The sequence below is a fragment of the Talpa europaea genome (assembly GCF_964194135.1).
Source record: "Talpa europaea genome assembly, chromosome: 6".
Taxonomy (NCBI): domain Eukaryota; kingdom Metazoa; phylum Chordata; class Mammalia; order Eulipotyphla; family Talpidae; genus Talpa; species Talpa europaea.
Window position 1 is genome coordinate 70,436,314 of NC_140072.1, and position 21,989 is coordinate 70,458,302.

At 38.4% G+C, this 21,989-nt stretch overlaps 1 protein-coding gene across 4 annotated transcripts in view; it reads right to left on the reverse strand.

Moving 5' to 3' along the window:
- Positions 1-21,989, reverse strand: part of EML6 (EMAP like 6) — a gene marked incomplete at its 3' end in the record, with an annotated part of 309,679 nt that overhangs the window by 167,545 nt on the left and 120,145 nt on the right. The gene's annotated exons all lie outside the window — the stretch shown is intronic.

Here is a 21,989-nt window from a genome sequence, read left to right on the forward strand (position 1 = left end):
TCTAAAGAGTCCCCACAATCTGTCAGGAACTCAGAAGATAAACGCTCTCCACCAAACCCACTGCCTCCACCCCAGGGGAAGAACATAGAGGCTGGTTGTGATAGAAGGTCAGTTCCAGAAAAGTGTTTACAGGAGAATTACTACCAAAATGAGCCAGTCGGCCTCTCCTTGTCTGACACCGCATTCCACACAGACTGTGAACAAACATGCTCCAGGCATACCCCCATAGTCCCCAGTGCCTGTGCACAACCTTTGTGGCACCTCCGCTTTCTCAGCAGAACAACAGTGAGGCTGCAGGCATGACCCGAAAGACAACAGTGGGCAGGCAGGGGAGGAGATGGTAGTGGCCACAGGAGTATAGGTGAGTGACAAAGCCACCCAGGGGACCAGCAGAAAAATGGAATGTGCTTGCTTTGTTTCTATTGTAAGCAAACTGTTCTCAGGTTTGAGAACTGGTCTTTTGAATGCTCTATAGTTGGGTCTCCCAACCATGGCACTGTTAACATTTAACACAGGATAATTCTTCACTGTGAGATGCCATTGTAAGATATATAGCAGTGTCTCTGTCCTCTACTCCAAAAAGCCAGCAGCACCCCCACAGTTGTGACCATCAGAAATATCTCCAGACATTGCCAAATGTCCTACAGGAGACAGTCACCGCCAAATGAGAACCACAGAACTGTAGGATCCTCAGTCTTCCCTGATTTAAAAAAAGGGGTAATAAGAAGACTGAATAGTGGAGGAGAGCCTGGGCTCCCATCTCTAACTCTGTTCCATGTCCTGCTGCTCTCCACCCCACAGCAGTGCAGGGTATGAGACGCAGAGCTGACCCAACAGCTGCCTTCCTAAACCTGTTCTATGACCTTATGCTGACAGTCCTTGGGGGTCAATCTTAAACATCAGACTGACACTTAGGAGCGCAGCTCCTCCCTCTGCAATCCTGTCACGCACTCCTCTACAAGCCCGGTGTTCCTGTCACACAGCATGCACATGCTCTTCATTCATTCATCTTCAAGCTGTTTCTAGGGCACCATTTCCGGGACACAGGCATGTGCCAGGCACAGTTCTAAACACAGGGGAGGTGGCGGTATATGAGCAGATTTATGCCCTTGCGGAAATAGACAACCTTTAAAAGCATAGCAGACAGGTTTGTGACAAAAGCAGATCTGAGAGAAGGAAGTCAGGAGTGTCCTGGGGTGGAAGCATGGTGGGCTGCAGTTCTAAATGAGGGCATCAGGGCAGATTCATGTGAGCAAAGGCTTGAAGGAGAGGGAAATAGTCATGCAGATTCCTTACAGAGAACTATAGAGAGAGGAAGAAAATTGGGGGTGCAGAGGCAAGAGCTGGGCACATGCCTGCAGGTTAGACAGGAACCCAGCACAGAGGGCAGAGCAGGGGGAGGAGGGTATGAGTGTGAAGGTGCTGGGAGAACATCCTAAGGAATAGGATTCTATGTGAGGGAAATGAGGAATCACAGGGTTTTGAAGAAAGGAGTAATGTGATCTGGCCCATGTAAATTTTTTTAACATTTTATTTTATATAATTCTTACATCATTTTTCATTTTTGCACAATGTATGCATTTTAATTTTGGTTATATTCCCCATACAATTTCACCCCCCCTTTTTTTGACCCTAATCCTTCCTCTCCCCCCCACCCCCATAGTATGTCTCTGGTTTACAATTTCTTGCTGATTTTGATTTTTACTTTGTATTAATTAGTCTTTTTCCTGGTCCCTTATTTAGGTTTTCTAAATTCCTGCTATGAGTGAGACCATCCGGTATTTTTCTTTTTCTTTCTGACTTATTTCACTGAGCATGATCCCTTCTAGCTCCATCCATGTTGCTGCAAACTGCATGTGTTTACCATTCTAGATTGCTGAGTAATATTACATTGTGTATAAAAAAACTAGCAACAACAAATGTTGGCGAGGTTGTGGAGAAAAAGGAACTCTTCTGTACTGCTGGTGGGAGTGCAAACTGGTCCAACCACTATGGAGAGCTGTGTGGAGATTTCTTGACCTACTAAACATAGAGGTTCCATATGATCCAGCAATTCCACTTCTAGGTATTTACCCAAATGACACAGAAACATTAATTCTAAAGGGTACCTGCACCCCTATGTTTATAGCAGCACTATTTATAATAGCTAAGCTATGGAAACAACCCAAATGCCCCAAAATAGATGACTGGATCAAGAAGATGTGGTACATATACACAATGGCCCATGTAAATTTTTGAGCAATCTATCTCGTTATTATTGTGAGAATACTTGTTAAGAGACACAAGTTAAAAGCAACTACAGTAATCCATATACACAGTGGTTGGGAATACTGAGGAGGCAGCAGAGAGGGTGAGGGTCTAAGAAGGGCACAGCGTATCCTGGGCATTTCAGTCTCCATCTCTGCTTGACCTAATGTAAGATTAGCTCCAGATTCGGAGTTTATTAGACACAAGAACAATTCTATAACATATGTTGGAAATAAAAAATAAACAAATAGAAAACCTCCATTAAAATGCCTGAAGCATGTTTTTGAGGACAATCATAAATGATCTGATATTTTGAGGCATGTATCTGACACCTATAGATGCTTAAATGCTTACTGAATGGATAAATGACTAATTTCATATTACACAATGTGAATAATTACAGTATTCCTTCAGACATGATCACTTACAACCATTAACTCAAAGCATTTTATCACCATAGACATAAGTCATTGGAGTTGTCTCACTTTAAGAATTATTTTTGGCTTTTCTTGCCAGCATTATCAGTCATTTAAGCTTCATTACTTTGCCCAGATGATTAACTTGTTTAAAATATAATCAACCTCAGTAACTCTTGACTTCCCGAAGCGAAGATCATTGGGAGCTATGAGTAGAGTTAAGTAGCCATACTTAAGCATTTGTGGACCTCTGGGAACTTGGTTTCGCCTGTCTTCAGCTTGCACCACTGGTCTCAGGTCAGGGAGCATTTCAGTTTCCAACATCCCAGAAGGCACACCATAAAGAGATGCCCACCACTTGGGCCTCCCCTGGTGGCGCAGTGGGTGAGCGCTGGGTGATGGGTTGCGAAGCTGCCCACAGCCTCTGCAGTGCCGGTTCAATCCCCGGCCGCCAGTGAGGGTCCCACATGGCATGACAGACCTCCCCTGTCTCATCCACTGCTCCCCTCAGCAGTGTATTTCTTCGTCAGTCTGCCTGTTCTGTTTCCTGCTCTGTCTCTGGTGAATTCTCTCACCCTCAGTGCTTGTATAAATAAATAAATAAATCTTAAAACAGAAAAGGAGATGTCTACCTGTACCAGCAGCACAGTGTCCCAATGCACTGAACAAATTAGGAAACAAACAACGGGTAGAAGGAAAAATACAAATAAGCAAACCCTTTGGGGAAAGACATACCACAAAAAGAAAATCAGTCACCAGAACTCAACAACTATGACATGGAAGAACTCCTCTGTCTGCCAGATAGAGAATTTAAAATCATCATGATTAAAAAACATAGAGAAGATGAAAAGGAAAAGAACAATATGAGAAAAATAATAAACTAACTGAAGAATGAAACTGAGTCCCTAAAGAAGGAAATGAAAGAAATGCGGGAGATTAAAAAATTAATGGAGGAGCTAAAAAACTCAGCAAAAAGCAATGAAAACAGAATTGATGAAATGGAAGAAAGAATCAGTACTCTTGAAGATACAGAAATCAAAAGAACCAAGAAAGAAAAGGAAAGAGAAATATAAAGGAAAAAGAAAAAAGAAACACTTTGAGAGCTATCTGACACCATAAGGAAAGGAAACATAAGAGTTATATGAATTCCAGAAGATCAGGAGAGACACCAAGGAACCGAAAGCTATTCAAGGAGATAATCAAAGAGATCTTCCCGAATATGATAAAGGAGATGAAGATAGACATACAAGAAGCGAGAAGAACACCAAATTACCACAAGAAAGGAAAACTATAACAAAACACATAGTAGTAAAGTTTTCTAGAGTCCAAGACAAGGAAAAAATAATGAAGCTGACAAAGGGGAGGAAACAGATAAGCTACAAAGGAAAACCAATCAGGCTGACATCAGACTTCTCCAAAGAAACACTACAGGCAAGAGAATGGAGTGACATATACAACAAACTCCAAGACAACAATGCCAACCAAAAATACTATACCCTGCAAAGCTCTCCTTCCTCTACAAAGAAAAAGTAAGGACCTACTCAAACAGAATATACAGAAATTCATTACAGATAAACCAAAAATACTACAAAGAAGTCCTAAAAACTTCAAAAAGTCCTAGAGCCCAAACCAACAGAGGAATAAAAACAGAATAAGACAAGGAATAAAATTACAAAAAAAAAAAAAATCAAACAAACAAAATGGCAAATACAGATGCCAACATATCAATATTAATTTGAAATGTAAATGGACTAAACTTATCAATAAAAAAGACACAGAGTAGCAGGCTGGATTAAAAAGCAGAATCCAACTTTCTGTTGCCTCCAGGAAACACACTTAACTACAAAAGACAAACAAAGACTGAAAGTAAAAGGTTGGGAAAGAATCCTACAAGAAAATGGACCAAAAAAGAAGGCAGGAACAGCTGTATTGATATCAGATAAAAAAGACTTCAAACTAAAAAAGGTAAAAAGAGACCTAGATGGTCACTACATTATGATTAAGGGAATAACACATCAATAAGACATAACACTCATCAACATATACTCACCAAATTAAGGAGCACCAAAATATATTAGACAATTATTCTCATCTCTGAAACAGACATAGAGAAAATACATATGTAGTAGGAGACTTCAACACACCTCTCTCTCCAATGGTTAGATCATCAAGGCAAAAAATAAACAAGGACCCAAACCTCATGGGCTTGACAGACATCTACAGGACACTGCACCCTAAAATATTGTATTATAGATTGTTCTCAAGTGCACACAGATCATTCTGCAGGACTGACCACATACTGGGACACAAGACAAACATCATAAGATACACTAAGATCAAAATAATACCAACTATCTTCCCTGACAATAAAGGCACCAAACTAGACATAAACCATGAAAAGAAAGCAAGGAGCCCTCCTACCTCATAGAGCTCAAAACCCACACTACTGGAAGACCACTGGATCAATGGGGAGATAAAAGAAAAAATTAAAAAATACCTTGAGATGAATGATAATGAGGATACAACTCTGCCAAACATATGGTACACAGCAAAAGCAATTATAAAAGGAAGACTCACAAAGATAAAATGGGAGAAAACACAAATAAATAGGATCATAAACAAAAGAGGAGAAATTACAACAAACCAAGCAGAAATCAAAAAATTTATCAGACTAGCCTGCAGTTCCAGCCCAGAGGGGAGCAGCACCCACCGCTGGGGCAGACCGGGCGTGCAGGGGAGCGCGTCCCTGGCACCAGCACCGGCATTTTGCAGCAGGGACCTTTCTTGCTGGAGACTGTGTGAACCCAGCAGAAGGCTCACCGAGGAGACAGAGGTTAAGCTGGGAGGCATGCCCACACCGGGCACCTTCTAGCCTGCAGTTCCAGCCCAGAGGGGAGCAGCACCCACCGCTGGGGCAGACCGGGCGTGCAGGGGAGCGCGTTCCCACATCGCCATTTTGCAGCAGGGACCTTTCTTGCTGGAGACTGTGTGAACCCAGCAGAAGGCTCACCAAGGAGACAGAGGTAAGCTGGGAGGCTTGCCCATGCTGGGCGCCTTCTAGCCTGCAGTTCCAGCCCAGAGGGGAGCAGCACCCACAGCTGGGGCAGACTGGGGGTGCAGGGGAGCACGTTCCCGCATCGCCATTTTGCAGCAGGGACCTTTCTTGCTGGAGACTGTGTGAACCCAGCAGAAGGCTCACCAAGGAGACAGAGGTAAGCTGGGAGGCTTGCCCACGCCGGGTACCTTCTAGCCTGCAATTCCAGCCCAGAGGAGAGCAGCACCCACCGCTGGGGTGGACCAGGCGTGCAGGGGAGCGCGTCCCCTGCACTGGCATTTTGCAGCAGGGACCTTTCTTGATGGAGACTGTGTGAACCCAGCAGAAGGCTCACCGAGGAGACAGAGCAGGGACCTTTCTTTGCTGGAGACTTGTGAACCCAGCAGAAGTTCCCCAGAGGAGCCAGTGGTGAGCTGGGAAGGTCGCCCAAGATGCCGGCCAGTACCAGCAACACAGTGTCACAAGGAATACGGCAAATTAGAAAACAGGCAGTAGGGAGTAGAAAAACCACATGCAACCCAGCAACTCCTCAGCAAAAAAGCACACCGCAAAAAGAAAACCATCTACCAGATTGCAATGACAGTAACTTGGAAGAACTTCTGAGCCTTCCAGATAGAGAATTTAAAATTGCTGTGATTAAAAAACTGACAGAAGTCATAAAGGAAAACAATGATAAGGGGAAAATAATTAATGAACAGAAGAATGAAACTGAGTCCCGAAAGAGGGAAGTAAAAGAAATGCAGGAGATCAAAGAATTAATGGAGATGCTAAAGAACTCTGGGAAAAGCAATGAAGGCAGAATAGATGAAATGGAAGAACAAATAAGTACTCTTGAAGACACAGAAATAAAAAGAACTAAAACAGAAAAGGAAGGAGAAGTACGAAGGAAAAAGACCGAAGAAAGACTTCGGGAACTATCTGACTCCATGAGGAAAGGAAATATAAGAGTTATAGGAATCCCAGAAGGAGAGGAGAGAGATGTAGGAATAGAGAAAATATTCATGGATATAATTGAAGAGAACTTCCCAAACGCGATGAAGGATCTGAAAATTGATATACAAGAAGCAAGAAGAACACCGAACTTCCATGACGAAAGGAAAAATACAGCAAGACACATAATAGTAAAGCTCCCAAGAATCCAAGACAAGGAAAAAATAATGAAACTAACAAGAGGGAAGAAACAGATAACATTCAAAGGGAAACCAATCAGACTGACATCAGACTTCTCTGAAGAAACACTACGGGCAAGGAGAGAGTGGAGGGACATAGTCAACAGACTCCTAGAAAACAGATGCCAACCAAGAATACTCTATCCCGCAAAGTTCTCCTTCCTCTTTGAAGAAAGAATATGGACCTTCCCAGACAAACAGAAACTCCGGAATTTCATTAAAACTAAACCCCCACTCCAAAAAATACTACAAGGAGTCCTAAAGCCAGAACCTCAGAGGGATGAATAACAACAAAAGAAGGCCAAAGAAAGTTATTAAAAGAATAAATAAATAAAATCAAAGGAAAGACAAACACAATGGCAAATACAGATGCTAACATATCAATACTAACTCTAAATGTAAATGGACTAAACTCTCCAATAAAAAGACACAGAGTTGCAGGCTGGATTAAAAAACAAAACCCAACCTTTTGCTGTCTCCAGGAAACACATTTAGCTGCAAAAGATAAAAATAGACTCAAAGTTAAAGGATGGAAAACAATTCTACAAGCAAATGGACCAAAAAAGAAGGCAGGAACAGCTATACTCATATCAGATAAAACAATTTCAAACTTAAAAAGATAAAAAGAGACCCCAGTGGTCATTACATTATGATCAAGGGGACAATACTTCAAGAAGAAATAACACTCATTAACATATATTCACCAAACGAAGGAGCACCAAAATATATCAGACAACTATTGGCATCTCTGAAAACAGACATCAGAGAAAACACATACGTAGTGGGAGACTTCAACACACCACTATCAACAATGGATAGATCAACAAGACAAAAAATAAGTAAAGACACTAAAGCTCTAAATAAGGATCTAGAGTGCTTGGGCTTAACAGACATATATAGAACACTAAACCCAAAAAAATCTGAGTACACATTTTTCTCAAGCGCACACGGATCATTCTCTAGGATCGATCATATACTGGGGCACAAGACAAACATCAACAGATACACCAAGATTGAAATCATATCAACCATCTTTTCTGACCATGAAGGCATCAAACTAGAAATAAACCATAAAAAGAAGGCAAGGTACTCTCCTACCTCGTGGAGATTGAAACCCACACTACTGGAAGTCCACTGGACTAACAAGGAGATAAAAGAAGAAATTAAAAAATTCTTTGAATTGAATGACAAGGAGCACACCAAATCCTAAATGTATGGGATGCAGCAAAAGCAGTAATAAGAGGAAAATATATAGCAATAGATGCTCACATCAAGAAACAAGAAAGAACTCAAAGAAACAACCTAATCTCGAAGCTCAAAGATCTAGAAAAAGAACAACAAAAAAACCCCAAAACCAGTAGAAGAAAAGAAATAATAAAAACCAAAGCAGAAATAAATGAAATCGAAACTAAAAAAACAATCCAAAAGATCAATGAAACCAAGAGCTGGTTCTTCGAAAAAATAAATAAAATAGATAAACCCCTAGCCAGGCTCACAAGGGCAAAAAGGGAGAAAGCACAAATAAATAGGTTAATAAATGAAAGAGGAGAAATCACAACGGACACAGCAGAAATCAAAAGAATAATTAATAACTACTATGAACAGTTATATGGAAACAAGTTCAACAATCTAGAGGAGATGGACAAATTCCTACAACTCTACAATCACCCAAAGCTAGATAAAGAAGAAATAGAACACCTAAACAGACCAATTACATGCAGCGAAATTGAAATGGTAATCAAAAACCTCACCAAAAACAAAAGCCCAGGACCTGATGGATTTACAAATGAATTCTACCAAACATTCAGAGACGAATTGGTGCCTATCCTTCACAAACTCTTCCAAAAAATTGAGAAGGAAGGTATAATACCTAACACGTTCTATGAAGCCAACATTACACTAATACCAAAACCGAACAAGGACAACACAAAATAAGAAAACTATAGGCCAATCTCCCTAATGAACACGGATGCAAAAATCCTCAATAAAATTTTAGCTATCAGAATCCAACAGTGTATCCATAAGGTAATTCACCATGACCAAGTAGGATTCATTCCAGGGACACAAGGATGGTTTAACATCCGAAAATCAATCAATGTTATCCAACACATCAACAAAAAGAAATATAAAAACCATATGATAATATCAATAGATGCTGAGAAAGCTTTCGACAAAGTGCAACACCCTTCATGATAAAAGCCCTTGAAATCCTTGGGATACAAGGAACGTACCTCAACATCATAAAGGCCATATATGAGAAGCCAACAGCCAGTCATTCTCAATGGTGAAAAGCGAAAAGCAATTCCATTAAGATCTGGAACAAGAGAAGGATGTCCACTTTCACCACTGCTTTTCAATATAATACTGGAAGTCCTAGCCAGAGCAATAAGACAAGAGAAAGACATCCAAGGAATCCAAATAGGAAAAGAAGAAGTCAAACTATCACTATTTGCAGATGATATGATAATATACATAGAGAACCCCAAAAACTCCACAGAAAAACTAATTCAACTCATCAATCAGTTCAGTAAAGTGGCAGGATACAAAATCAACACGCAAAAGTCAGTAGCCTTCCTATATACAAACAATAAATCTGAAGAAGAAGAAATCAAAAAACCATCCCTTTTATTATTGAAACAAAAAAAATCAAATATTTTGGAATAAATTTAACAAAAGAGGTAAAGGACCTATACAAAGAAAACTATAAAACACTGTTAAAAGAAATAGAAGAAGACACAAAGAAATGGAAAAACATCCCCTGCTCATGGATTGGGAGAATAAACATTATTAAAATGGCCATCCTACCAAAAGCAATATACAGATTCAATGCTATTCCAATAAAAGTTTCAATGTCATTCTTCAAAGAAATAGAACAATTATTGATGAAATTCATATGGAATCACAAAAAACCCCGAATAGCCAAAGCTCTCCTGAAAAAAAAAGAAGGGAATGGAGGCATCAAACTCCCAGACTTCAAACTCTACTACAAAGCCATAATCATCAAAACAGCATGGTATTGGAACAAGAACAGACATACAGACCAATGGAATCGAATAGAAAATCCAGAAATAAACCCACAGATCTATGGTCAACTAATCTTTGACAAAGGAGCAAAGACTATGCATTGGAGCAAAGAAAGTTTGTTCAATAAATGGTGCTGGGAAAACTGGGTCGCTACATGCAAAAGAATGAAGCTTGACCACTACCTCACACCATATACAAAAATCAACTCAAAATGGATTAAAGAACTAGACATGAGACCTGAAACCATAAAATACATAGAAGGAAATATAGGCGAAACACTATGTGATTTGCATATCAAAGATATCTTTACAGACACATCACCCAAAGCAGTGATAGTGAAGGCAAAGATCAACAGCTGGGACTACATCAAATTAAAGAGCTTCTGCACAGCAAAAGAGACAATAACAAAAACAAAGAGAAACCCCACCAACTGGGAGAAAATTTTTGCACACAACACTAATGATAAAGGACTGATCACAAAAATCTGCAAAGAGCTGATGAGACTCAACAACAACAAAGAAAATAATCCAGTCAAAAAATGGACAGAGGAGCTAAAAAGAAACTTCTCTGAAGAGGAAATGCGAATGGCCAACAGGCATATGAAAAAATGTTCAACATCACTTGCAATCAGGGAAATGCAAATCAAAACTACCATGAGATATCATATTACACCAGTGAGAATGGCACATATTAAAAAAACTAGCAACAACAAATGTTGGCGAGGGTGTGGAGAAAAAGGAACTCTTCTGCACTGTTGGTGGGAGTGCAAACTGGTCCAACCACTATGGAGAGCTGTGTGGAGATTTCTGGACCTACTAAACATAGAGCTTCCACAGGATCCAGCAATTCCACTCCTAGGTATTTACCCAAAGAACACAGAAACATCAATTCCAAAGAACACCTGCACCCCTATGTTTATAGCAGCACTATTTACAATAGTTAAGCTTTGGAAACAGCCCAAATGCCCAAAAATAGATGACTGGATCAAGAAGATGTGGTACATATACACCATGGAATATTACTCAGCATTCAAAAAAGATAAACACATGCAATTTGCAGCAACATGGATGGCGCTGGAAGGGATCATGCTCAGTGAAATAAGCCAAAAAGAAAAAAAAAATACCGGATGGTCTCACTCATAGCAGGAATCTAGAATACTTAAATAAGGGACCAGGAAAATGAATAACTATAAGAAAGTGAAAATCAAAATCAACAAAAACTATGAACCAGGGACACTTTTTGGGGGGTGGGGGGCGGGAGGGGAGGGATTGGGGTCAGAATGGGGGGATTGAATTGTAAAAAAAAAAAGAAAGATGGTATAAAAAAATAATTAAAAAAAATAAAGGGAAAGTGTTATTTTTCACCATTTAGTATGTTGTCAGCTGTAGGATTTTTGCAGATACACTTTGTATAGGAAAAGTTTCTAGTCTTTCACAACTTTGTGCTTATTTCTGAGGATACATGAAGTTTTAACCAAGACAGGAGTGAATGTATTAGCTAGTCTCTTATAATGTGCTGATAAAGTGCAAAATTCCTGTATCAGATTGTCTACACTGTTTTGAAAACATAGTCACAGCCTGGATTGTGTATATAAGAACAGAGAAAGGAGACTGGCTTGGGTTTTTATGGTGCTTATGCCAGTGAGTGTTCTGTGCAAGGAGGAGAGGGACTTACCGACATAGTTTGAACATCCTACCTGCAGCAAAAGAACGTCTTGGCCTTCTACAGGCTCATCCAGATTTGGGACACAAGGAGGAGTAAGTCAAAAGCTATCAGCAGTCAAGCATCAAAAAATGGAGTTGAGACTTACAATAAGGAATTTTTCCATATTTAGTGGCATAAAATAATTTATATTATTCCTTTAGTATATATTATTTTAATGACTGCTGAATCTATGTTGATGTTTCATCTTTCATTCCTCCTATTAGCAATTTGTATTTCCTTTTTGAAGCAGATCATTCATTTTAAACCTTCCTTTATTGTACCTACTTTTATTGAGGTATGATTAATACATTAAAAATTACATATATTTAAGGTATCCAAAAAAAAAATTTATCAGAGATTACTATGAACAGTTATATGCAAGTAAGTTCAACAAGCTAGAAGAGATGGAAAACTTCCTACAACTTTACAATCATCCAAAGCTAGATAAAGAAGAATGAGAACACCTAAACAGGCCAATTACAAGCAGTGAAATTGAAACAGTAATCAAAACCCTCCCCAAAAACAAAAGCCCAGAACCAGATGGCTTTACAAATGAATTTTACCAAACATTCAGAAACGAACTAGTGCCTATCCTACACAAACTATTTTAAAAAGATAAAAAGAAAGGGATACCACCAAACACATTTCATGAAGCCAATATTACACTAATACCAAAACCAAATAAGGACAACACAAAAAAAACTAGAGGTCAATCTTTCTAATGAACACTGATGTAAAAATCCTCAATACAATCCTAGCCAACAGAATCCAACAATGCATCAAAAAGAAAATTCACCATGACCAGGTGGGATTTATTCCAGGGACAGAAGGATGGTTCAATATATGTAAATCAATTAACGTAATCCAACACATCAACAAAAAATAAAAACCATATGATCATATCAATAGATGCTGAGAAAGCATTTGACAAAACTCAACATCCATTTATAATATTGGTCTTGAAATTCTTGGGATAGAAGGAACATAACATAATAAAGGCCATATATGACAAGCCCCTAGCCAATATCATTCTCAATGGTGAAAAGCTGAAAGCCTTTCCATTAAGATCTGGAACAAGACAAGGATATCCACTCTCACCATTTTCAATACAATACTGTAAGTCCTAGCCAGAGCTAGGATAAGACAAGAAAAGGACATACAAGGAATCCAAATAGGAAAGAAGAAGTAAAACTATCACTATTTGCAGATGATATGATAATACACATAGAGAACCCTAAAAACTCCACAGAAAAACTAATCAAAATAATCAACCAGTTTAGTGAAGTAGAAGAATACAAAATCAACGCACAAAAATCAGCAGCCTTCCTATATGCAAACAATCAAGCTGAAGAAGAAATTAAAAAAAAAAAAATCCCTTTTAGGGCCTCCCCGATGGCGCAGTGGTTGAACGCTGGGTTGCGAAGCTGCCTGCGCAGGTTCGATCCCCAGCTGCTCCCCGGCCACTGGAGGAGGGTCCCACATGACATGCGGACCTCTCCAGCCACCCGCTGCTCCCCTCAGCAGTGTACTTTGGTCCTTCTGCCTGTTCTGTTCCCCGCTCTGGTTCTGGTGAATTCTCTCACCCTCCCGCGCTTCTGACTGTACCCAGTGCATGTATAAACAAACAAATAAACAAAAAACAAACAAATAAATAAAAATGCATGCCTCTTTAAAAAAAATCCCTTTTATAATTGAAGCAAAAAAAAAATCAAATACTTGGGAATACACCTAACAAAAGAGGTGAATGACCTATACAAAGAAAATTATAAAACATTGTTAAAAGAACTAGAAGAAGACACAAAGAAATGGAAAGTTATCCCTTGCTCATGGATTGGAAAAATTAACATTATCAAAATGGCCATCCTACCAAAAGCAATTTACAGATTCAATGCTATCTATTCCAATAAAAATCTCAATGACATTCTTCAAAGAAATAGAGCAAATACTGATGAAATTCATATGGAGACACAAAAAAACTCAAATAGACAAAGCTCCTGACTAAAAAGAAGGGGAATGGAGGTATCACAATCCTAGTTTTCAAACTACCTACAAAGCCATAATAATTAAAACTGCATGGTACTGGAACAGAAACAGACACACAGACCAATGGAATCAAATAGAAAACCGAGAAATAAATGCACAGATTTATGGGCAACTAATCTTTGACAAAGGAGCAAAAATATGCAATGGAACAAAGACAATTGGTCAATAACTGGTACTGGAAAAACTGGACTGCTACATGCAAAAGAATTAAGCAAGACTACTACCTCACACACCTCACACCATGCACAAAAAACCCACTCAAATGGATCAAAGAATTGGACATAAGACCTGAAACCATAAAATATATAGAAGAAAATATAGGCAAAACACTACATGACATACATCTCAGTAACATCTTTAAAGACACGTCAATTAAAGCAAAGAAAGTGAAGGAAAAGATAAAACAGCTGGGATTACATCACATTAAAGAGTTTCTGTACAGAAAAAAGAGACATTAACCAAAACAAAGAGACTCCCCACTGATTAGGAGAAAATTTTTGCACTCCATACAACTTATAAGGGATTGATCACAAAGATATTCAAAGAACTCACATGACTCAACAAAAACAAAATAAACAGTCCTGTCCAAAAAAGGGCAGAAGAGCTAAAAAGACACTTCTCCAAAGAGGAAATGCAAATGGCCAACAGGTATATGAAAAAATGGTCAACTTTCCTCATAATCAGGGAAATACAATTTAAAAGCACAATGATACAACACTTTACACCAGTAAGAATGGCACATATTTTAAAAAAACTAGCTACTGCAAATGTTGGTGAGGATGTGGTAAAAAAAGGAACACTCCTACACTGCTGGTGGGAATGCACTGGTCCAACCACTATGGAAAGCTGTATGCAGGTTCCTCAGACTACTAAAAATGGAGGTACCATATGACCCAGCAATTCCACTACTAGGGATATACCCAAAGGAAAAAAAATTAATTCAAAAGAATTCATGCACCCCTATGTTTATTGCAGCACTATTTATAAAAGGTAACACTTGTAATCAACCAAAAATCCAAAGAACAGATGATTGGATCAAGAAGATGTGGTATATATACACAATGGAATACTATTCAGCAATCAAAAAAGATAAACCCATGCCATTTGCAGCAACATGGATGGAGCTTAAAGGGATTATGCTTAGTGAAATAAGTCAGAAGGAAAAAGAAAAATACCAGATGGTTTCACTTATAGGAGGACTTTAGGGGATCAAGAAAAAAAATAACAACAACAAAACAAAACAAAAATAAACAGACAACTATAAATCAGAGCTATTCTGTAGGGGTGGGGGAGGGAAAGGGATCAAAACAAGGGCAGGAGAGCACAAGGGACTATGGTGATGGTGCATGGGTGAATTGGTAGTAGAAATTTTATGGGGACTACACCTGAGAAATGAAAGAAAACGTTGTAAAAAAAAAATCAACCTCAAAATGTTGTGTAAGACACAAGTTAATCTTACTACTAGTTTGATTCTGATAACGCAAAGCCTGTTTTTAATTTATCCAAAAGGTGAGAAACCCACACACACACATCCAGTGTCTCTCCCTCACAAGTCTGAAAGTTCTAGAATTTGAGTCACTGAAAAATGTATTAGAGATCTACCATCCAATGTACTGGAAATTCTTTTGGGGTGGGGGTCAGGTGCTTTTGGAATTCATACAATTTTGGAGGTTGGATTCATGTAACATATGCAGTAAGATTTAGGACAATTTGAAATAAAACATTTTTGCAGAGAAATGTATTTAGACAATAAACAGCACAGGTCAGGTTTTGCTGCTGAACTGGCTCTAAATAATATATTGAAAAAAATATTGAACTCTTACCCATATATAAAAATTAACTCAAAATAGGTCAAAAACCTAAATATAGGGCTGAAACTACAAAGCATATATAAAAGATATAAAGAGAAAGCTTCAGCCCAGAGAGTGAGCGGGCACCCACAACTGGGGCAGACCGGGCATGCAGGAGAGTATGTCTCCGAATGGCCATCTTAGAACAGGGACCTTTCTTCAATAAAGACTGCTTGAAACTGGCAGAAGGCTCCCCGCAGAGCCAGATGTGACCTGAAGTTCCCCACAAGCATGGTCCCCCCTGGCAGGGAGTGGAGCCCAGAGGGGATACACCGATTTGGAACCCAGAGCGTAATCCAGCAGCCCCACCTCCAGGGAAGTCTGTGGGACTTCAAGACACACCTTTGGAATTAAACAAACATAAAAGGAGGAGATAATCTGTGACAGTGACCATTAACTTACTCAAAGTACCACTGCCTCACTGGACTTCTGGGATAACAGTATTTGACTCGTTTGGACCACCAGTTTCCGAAATCCCAGAAAGAGCACACCAAAAAGATGCCGGCTAGTACCACCGACACAGGGTCCCAATGCATAGGGCAAATTAGAAAACAAGCAGCAGGGAGAAGAAAAACTACATGCAATGGAGCAACTTCTCAGGTAAAAGACACACCACCAAAAGAAAACCACCCACCAGATTGCAACGACAGTGACTTGGAAGAACTTCTGAGCCTTCCAGAAAGATAATTTAAAATTGCCATGATTAAAAAACTGAAGGAAGTCAAAAATGATATGGGAAAAATAATCAACGATCAGAAAAATAAAATTGAGTCCCTAATGAGGGACGTAAAAGAAATGCAGGAGATCAAAGAATTAATGGAGGAGCTAAAGAACTCTGGGAAAAGCAGTGAAAGCAGAATAGATGAAATGGAAGAACGAATAAGTACTCTTGAAGACACAGAAATACAAAGAACCAAAACAGAAAAGGAAAGAGAAGTACAAAGGAAAAAGACTGAAGAAAGACTTCAGGAACTATCTGACTCCATGAAGCAAGTAAATATAAGAGTTATAGGAATCCCAGAAGGAAAGGAGAGAGACCTAGGAACAGAGAAAATATTCAAGGAAATAATTGAATAGAACTTCCCAAACGTGAAGGAGCTGAAACTAGACATACAAGAAGCAAGAAGAACACCAAACTTCCATGATGAAAGGAAAAATACAGCAAGACACATAACAGTAAAGCTCCCAAGAATCCAAGACAAGGAAAAAATAAGAAGCTGACAAGAGGGAAGAAACAGATAACATTCAAAGGAAAACCAATCAGGCTGACAACAGATTTCTCCGAAGAAACACTATGGACAAGGAGAGAGTGGAGGGACATAGTCAAGAGACTCCAAGACAACAAATGCCAACCAAGAATACTCTATCCTGCAAAGTTTTCCTTCCTCTATGAAGAATGAATAAGGACCTTCCCAGACAAACAGAAACTCTGGAATTTCATTACAACTAAACCCCCACTCCAAAACATACTACAAGGAGTCCTAAAACCAGAAGCCAGAACCAACAGAGGGATGAACAACAAAGAAAGAAGGCCAAAAAAAAAAGTTATTAAAGGAATAAATAAATAAAATTAGAGGAAAGACAAACACAATGGCAAATACAGATGCTAACATATCAATATTAACTCTAAATGTAAATGGACTAAACTCTTCAATAAAAAGACACAGAGTCACAGGCTGGATTAAGAAACAAAACCCAACCTTTTGCTGTGTCCAGGAAACATATTTAAGTACAAAAGATAAAAATAGACTGAAAGTTAAAGGACGGAAAACAATCCTACAAGCAAATGGACCAAAAAAGAAAGCAGGAACAGCTATACTTTTATCAGATAAAACAGATTTCAAAGTTAAAAAGGTAAAAAGAGACCCCAATGGTCACTACATTATGATCAAGGGGACAATACTTCAAGAAGAAATAACACTCCTTAACATATACTCACCAAATGAAAGAGCACCAAAATATATCAGACAACTATTATCAACTCTGAAAACAGACATCAGAAAAAAAACATATGTAGTAGGAGACTTCAACACACCACTATCAACAATGGATAGATCAACGAGACAAAAAATAAGTAAGGACACTCAAGCTCTAAATAAAGATCTAGAGCTCATGGGCCTAACAGACATCTATAGAACACTAAACCCAAAAAAATCTGAGTACACATTTTTCTCAAGCACACAAGGATCATTCTCCAGGATCGATCACATACTGGGACACAAGACAAACAACAGATACACCAAGATTGAAATCATATCAACCATCTTCTCTGACCATGAAGGCATCAAACTAGAAATAAAACATAAAAAGAAGGAAAGGAACTCTCCTACCTCATGGACATTGAAACCCACTCTACTGGAAGACCACTGGACTAATGAGGAGATCAAAGAAGAAATTAAAAAACGCTTTGAGTTGAATGACAAGGAGCACACCAATTTCCTAAATGTATGGGATGCAGCAAAAGCAGTAATAAGAGGAAAATATATAGCAATAGAGGCTCACATCAAGAAACAAGAAAGAACTCAAAGAAACAACCTAATCTCAAAGCTCAAAGAACTAGAAAAAGAACAACAACAAAAAAAAAACCCAAAACCAGTAGAATAATAAAAACCAAACCAGAAATAAATGAAATCGAAACTAAAAAAACACCATGCACAAAAACCAACTCAAAATGGATTAAAGAACTAGACATAAGACCTGAAACCATAAAATACATAGAAGGAAATATAGGCAAAACACTACATGATATGCACATCGAAGACATCTTTACAGATACATCACCCAAAGCAGTGATAGTGAAGGCAAAGATCAACAGCTGGGACTACATCAAATTAAAGAGCCTCTACACAGCAAAAGAGACAATAACGAAAACAAAGAGAAACCCCACTGACTGTAAGAACATTTTTGCACCCAACACTAATGATAAAGGACTGATCACAAAAATCTACAAAGAGCTGATGAGACTCAACAACAACAAAGTAAATAATCCAGTCAAAAAATGGGCAGAAGAGCTAAAAAGAAACTTCTCTGAAAGGAAATGCATATGGCCAACAGGCATATGAAAAGATGTTCAACATCACTTGTAATCAGGGAAATGCAAATCAAAACTACCATGAGATACCATCTTACACCAGTGAGAATAGCACATAATAAAAAAACTAGCAACAACAAATGTTGGCGAGGTTGTGGAGAAAAAGGAACTTTCCTGCACTGTTGGTGGGAGTGCAAACTAGTACAACCACTATGGAGAGCTGAGTGGAGTTTTCTTGACCTATTTAAACATAGAGCTTCTATATGATCCAGCAATTCCACTCCTAGGTATTTACCCAAATGACACAGAAACATTAATTCCAAAGGGCACGTGCATCCCTATGTTCATAGCAGCACTATTTACAATAGCTAAGCTATGAAAAGAACCCAAATGCCCAAAAATAGATGACTGGATCAAGAAGATGTGGTACATATACACAATGGAATATTACTCAGCAATCACAAAAGATAAACACATGCAGTTTGCAGCAACATGGATGGAGCTAGAAGGGATCATGCTCAGCGAAATAAGTCAGAAAGAAAAGGAAAAATACCGATGGTCTCACTCATAGCAGGAATTTAGAAAATTTAAATAAGAGACCAGGAAAAAAACTAATCAATACAAAGTAAAAATCAAATCAACAAGCATTTGTAAACCAGAGACATACTACGGGGGGTTGGGGGGGAGAGGGCAGCACGTGAGAGGAAGGACTAGAGTCAAAATAAGGGGGAGTGTGCATTTATATGGGGAATATAACCATAATGAAAATGCATACATTGGCAAAGATGAAAATGATGTAAGAATTATATAAAATAAAATATTAAAAAAATAAATTAATTTAGCCAGAAAAAAAATAAATACATATATGAGCACTGGAATTAGGATCTCGGGAGAAAAAGCATTATTATCTAGTTTTAAAAAAATAAAGAGAAAGCTTCATGATATTGCAACTAGCAAAGATTTCTTGGATATGACACCAAAAGTAGAGTTAACAAGTAAAAATAAATTAGACTACATCAAACTTAAAAATTTTTACATATCACAGGACACAACAGAAAAAAGGCAACTGATAAGAATGGAAGAACACTGATTTGGGGTTAATACCCAGAATATATAAAGAATTCACAACACTGTAACAAAAAGGCCAAGCAACATGATTTTAAAACAGGCAAACTAATTGTTAGAAATTTCTCCACAGAATTGTGTGGAGGTTCCTCAAACTATTAAAAATGGAGCTTTCATATGATTCAGCAATTCCATTCCTAGGTATCTACCCAAAGGACAGAAAAACATTAATTCAAAAGTACATCTGCACTCCTATGTTTATTGAAGCACTATTTACAGTAGGTAAGCTATGGAAACAACCCAAATGCCAAAAAATAGATGACTGGATCAAGAGATGTGGTATATATATACAATGGAATATTACCCAGCAACCAAAAAGGATAAAGTCATGTCATCCGCAGCAACATGGATGGAGCTGAAAGGGATTATGCTCAGTGAAATAAGTCAGAAAGAAAAAGAAAAATATCGGATGGTTTCACTTATAGGAGGAATGTAGAGGAACAAAATAAGGGATCAGGGGAAAAAATAACTATAATAAAGTAAAAATCAAAATCAAGAGGCAACCATAGAACAGAGACATTCTGTACGGGAGGAGGAGGGAGAGGGATCAGGACAGGGGAGGGAAGAGCACAACGGACTATGGTGATAGTGCACAGGTGAATGGCAGTGGGAATTTCATGGGAAATCATACATTGTACAAAAATGAGGGATGATGTAATATATATATTATATATTACAGAAGATATATGAATAGCCAATAAGCTTATGACAATGCTCAATATAACTATACCATTAGGGAAAGTGCAAATAAAAACCACAATGAGATTAACACTTCACACTTATCAGAAATGGCTGCTGGTAGGAACGTGAAATAGCACAGTTGCAATGGAAAAGCCTGAAAAACATTCAAGTAGAAATACAACAATATTTCTGAATATATATCCAAAGGAATTGAAAGCAGGATCTCAAAAAGATATCTATATACCCATGTTCATCATAGCATTATTGACAATAGCCAAAAGATACAAGTAACCCAAGTACCCATTAACTGACGAATGAATAAAACAAAATGTGGATACAGAATGGAATATGTATTCAGTCTTAAAAAGAAAGGAAACTAACACACACTCAATGTGGATGAACCTTGAAGACATAGTGCTAAGAGAAACAGTCAGTCACAAAACTCCACTTATATGAGATGCCTGGGAGAGGCAAATTCATAGATACAGAGTGGAGTGGCTGCTAGGGGCCAGGAGAAGAGAATAGGGTTTTATTATTTAAAGGGTGTGAGTTTCACTTTGGGAAGATGAAAAATGTTCTGGAGATGGATGGTGATGATAGTTGTGCAAGAATGTGATTTACTTATTAACACCACTAGTCTGTCCACTTAGAAATGGTTTAAATGGTAAATTGTATGTACTTTATCACAGTAAAAAAAAAAATGTTGGCCTCCCCGGTGGCGCAGCAGGTTGAGCACAACCCTGTGAAGCTGTCCTCAGCCTCTACAGTGAGGGTTCAATTCCCGGCCGGCTCGGGAGATACCCACATGGCACCACAGACCTCTTCTGTGGTGCCCGCTGCTCCCCTTAGTGGTGTTTTCGATCTGTCTGCCTGTTCTGCTCCTCACTATGTCTCTGGTGAATTCTCTCACCCTCCCGCAACTCTGGCCGGTATCCCAGTTCTTGTATAAATAAATAAATCTTTAAAAATATATATTGGTGGCTCTCATAAAAGCTTTTTTTGTTTAGTATTCTGAGTTTTTAGTTTTCAGAATTGTAGATAAGGGATCCTGGCTATAGGTAAGGGATGGTTTATATCATAATGTGTTGTTAGTGAAAACTTATTTGCAGACTTATCAGTCAACAAAAATCCAGTAACTCTCAAAAAAATGTAAAACTCACTGGTGTAAAAAAAAACAAACCAAAAACCCGCTATTATTCTGTTGACTAAGGAATGGTTCTTCTGACTTGAAGTTTTTTTTTTTTTTTTTTTTTTGACTAAGACTTGGGGATAAGCCAGGGAGCTCTGAGAATCAACTGGAGTCTACATATTCTTGTTGATGTAATCTTGACCCATCTCTAAGCTGGGTCATCCTCAATCTAAAGTATGGTTAACTGGTTTCACAGGAAGTCAAATGTCTTAATTCCCTCAAGCTCAACTATAAGGATGTAAAGGAACTGATTAATACTGTCTCTCTCTAATAAAGCTATACTATTTTTCCCTGAATTTCGTGTTCAACTTAGTACATCTAAAAATTGTTCTTCCTTTCAATGTTTAATAATAATTATTAGAAGATACATACATTTACAAATCTTATAAAGATTTGTGTAAAACAATGTGGAAATTGCCAGGTTCATTTTGTAGATCTTCTGGCAATCTAAAGGA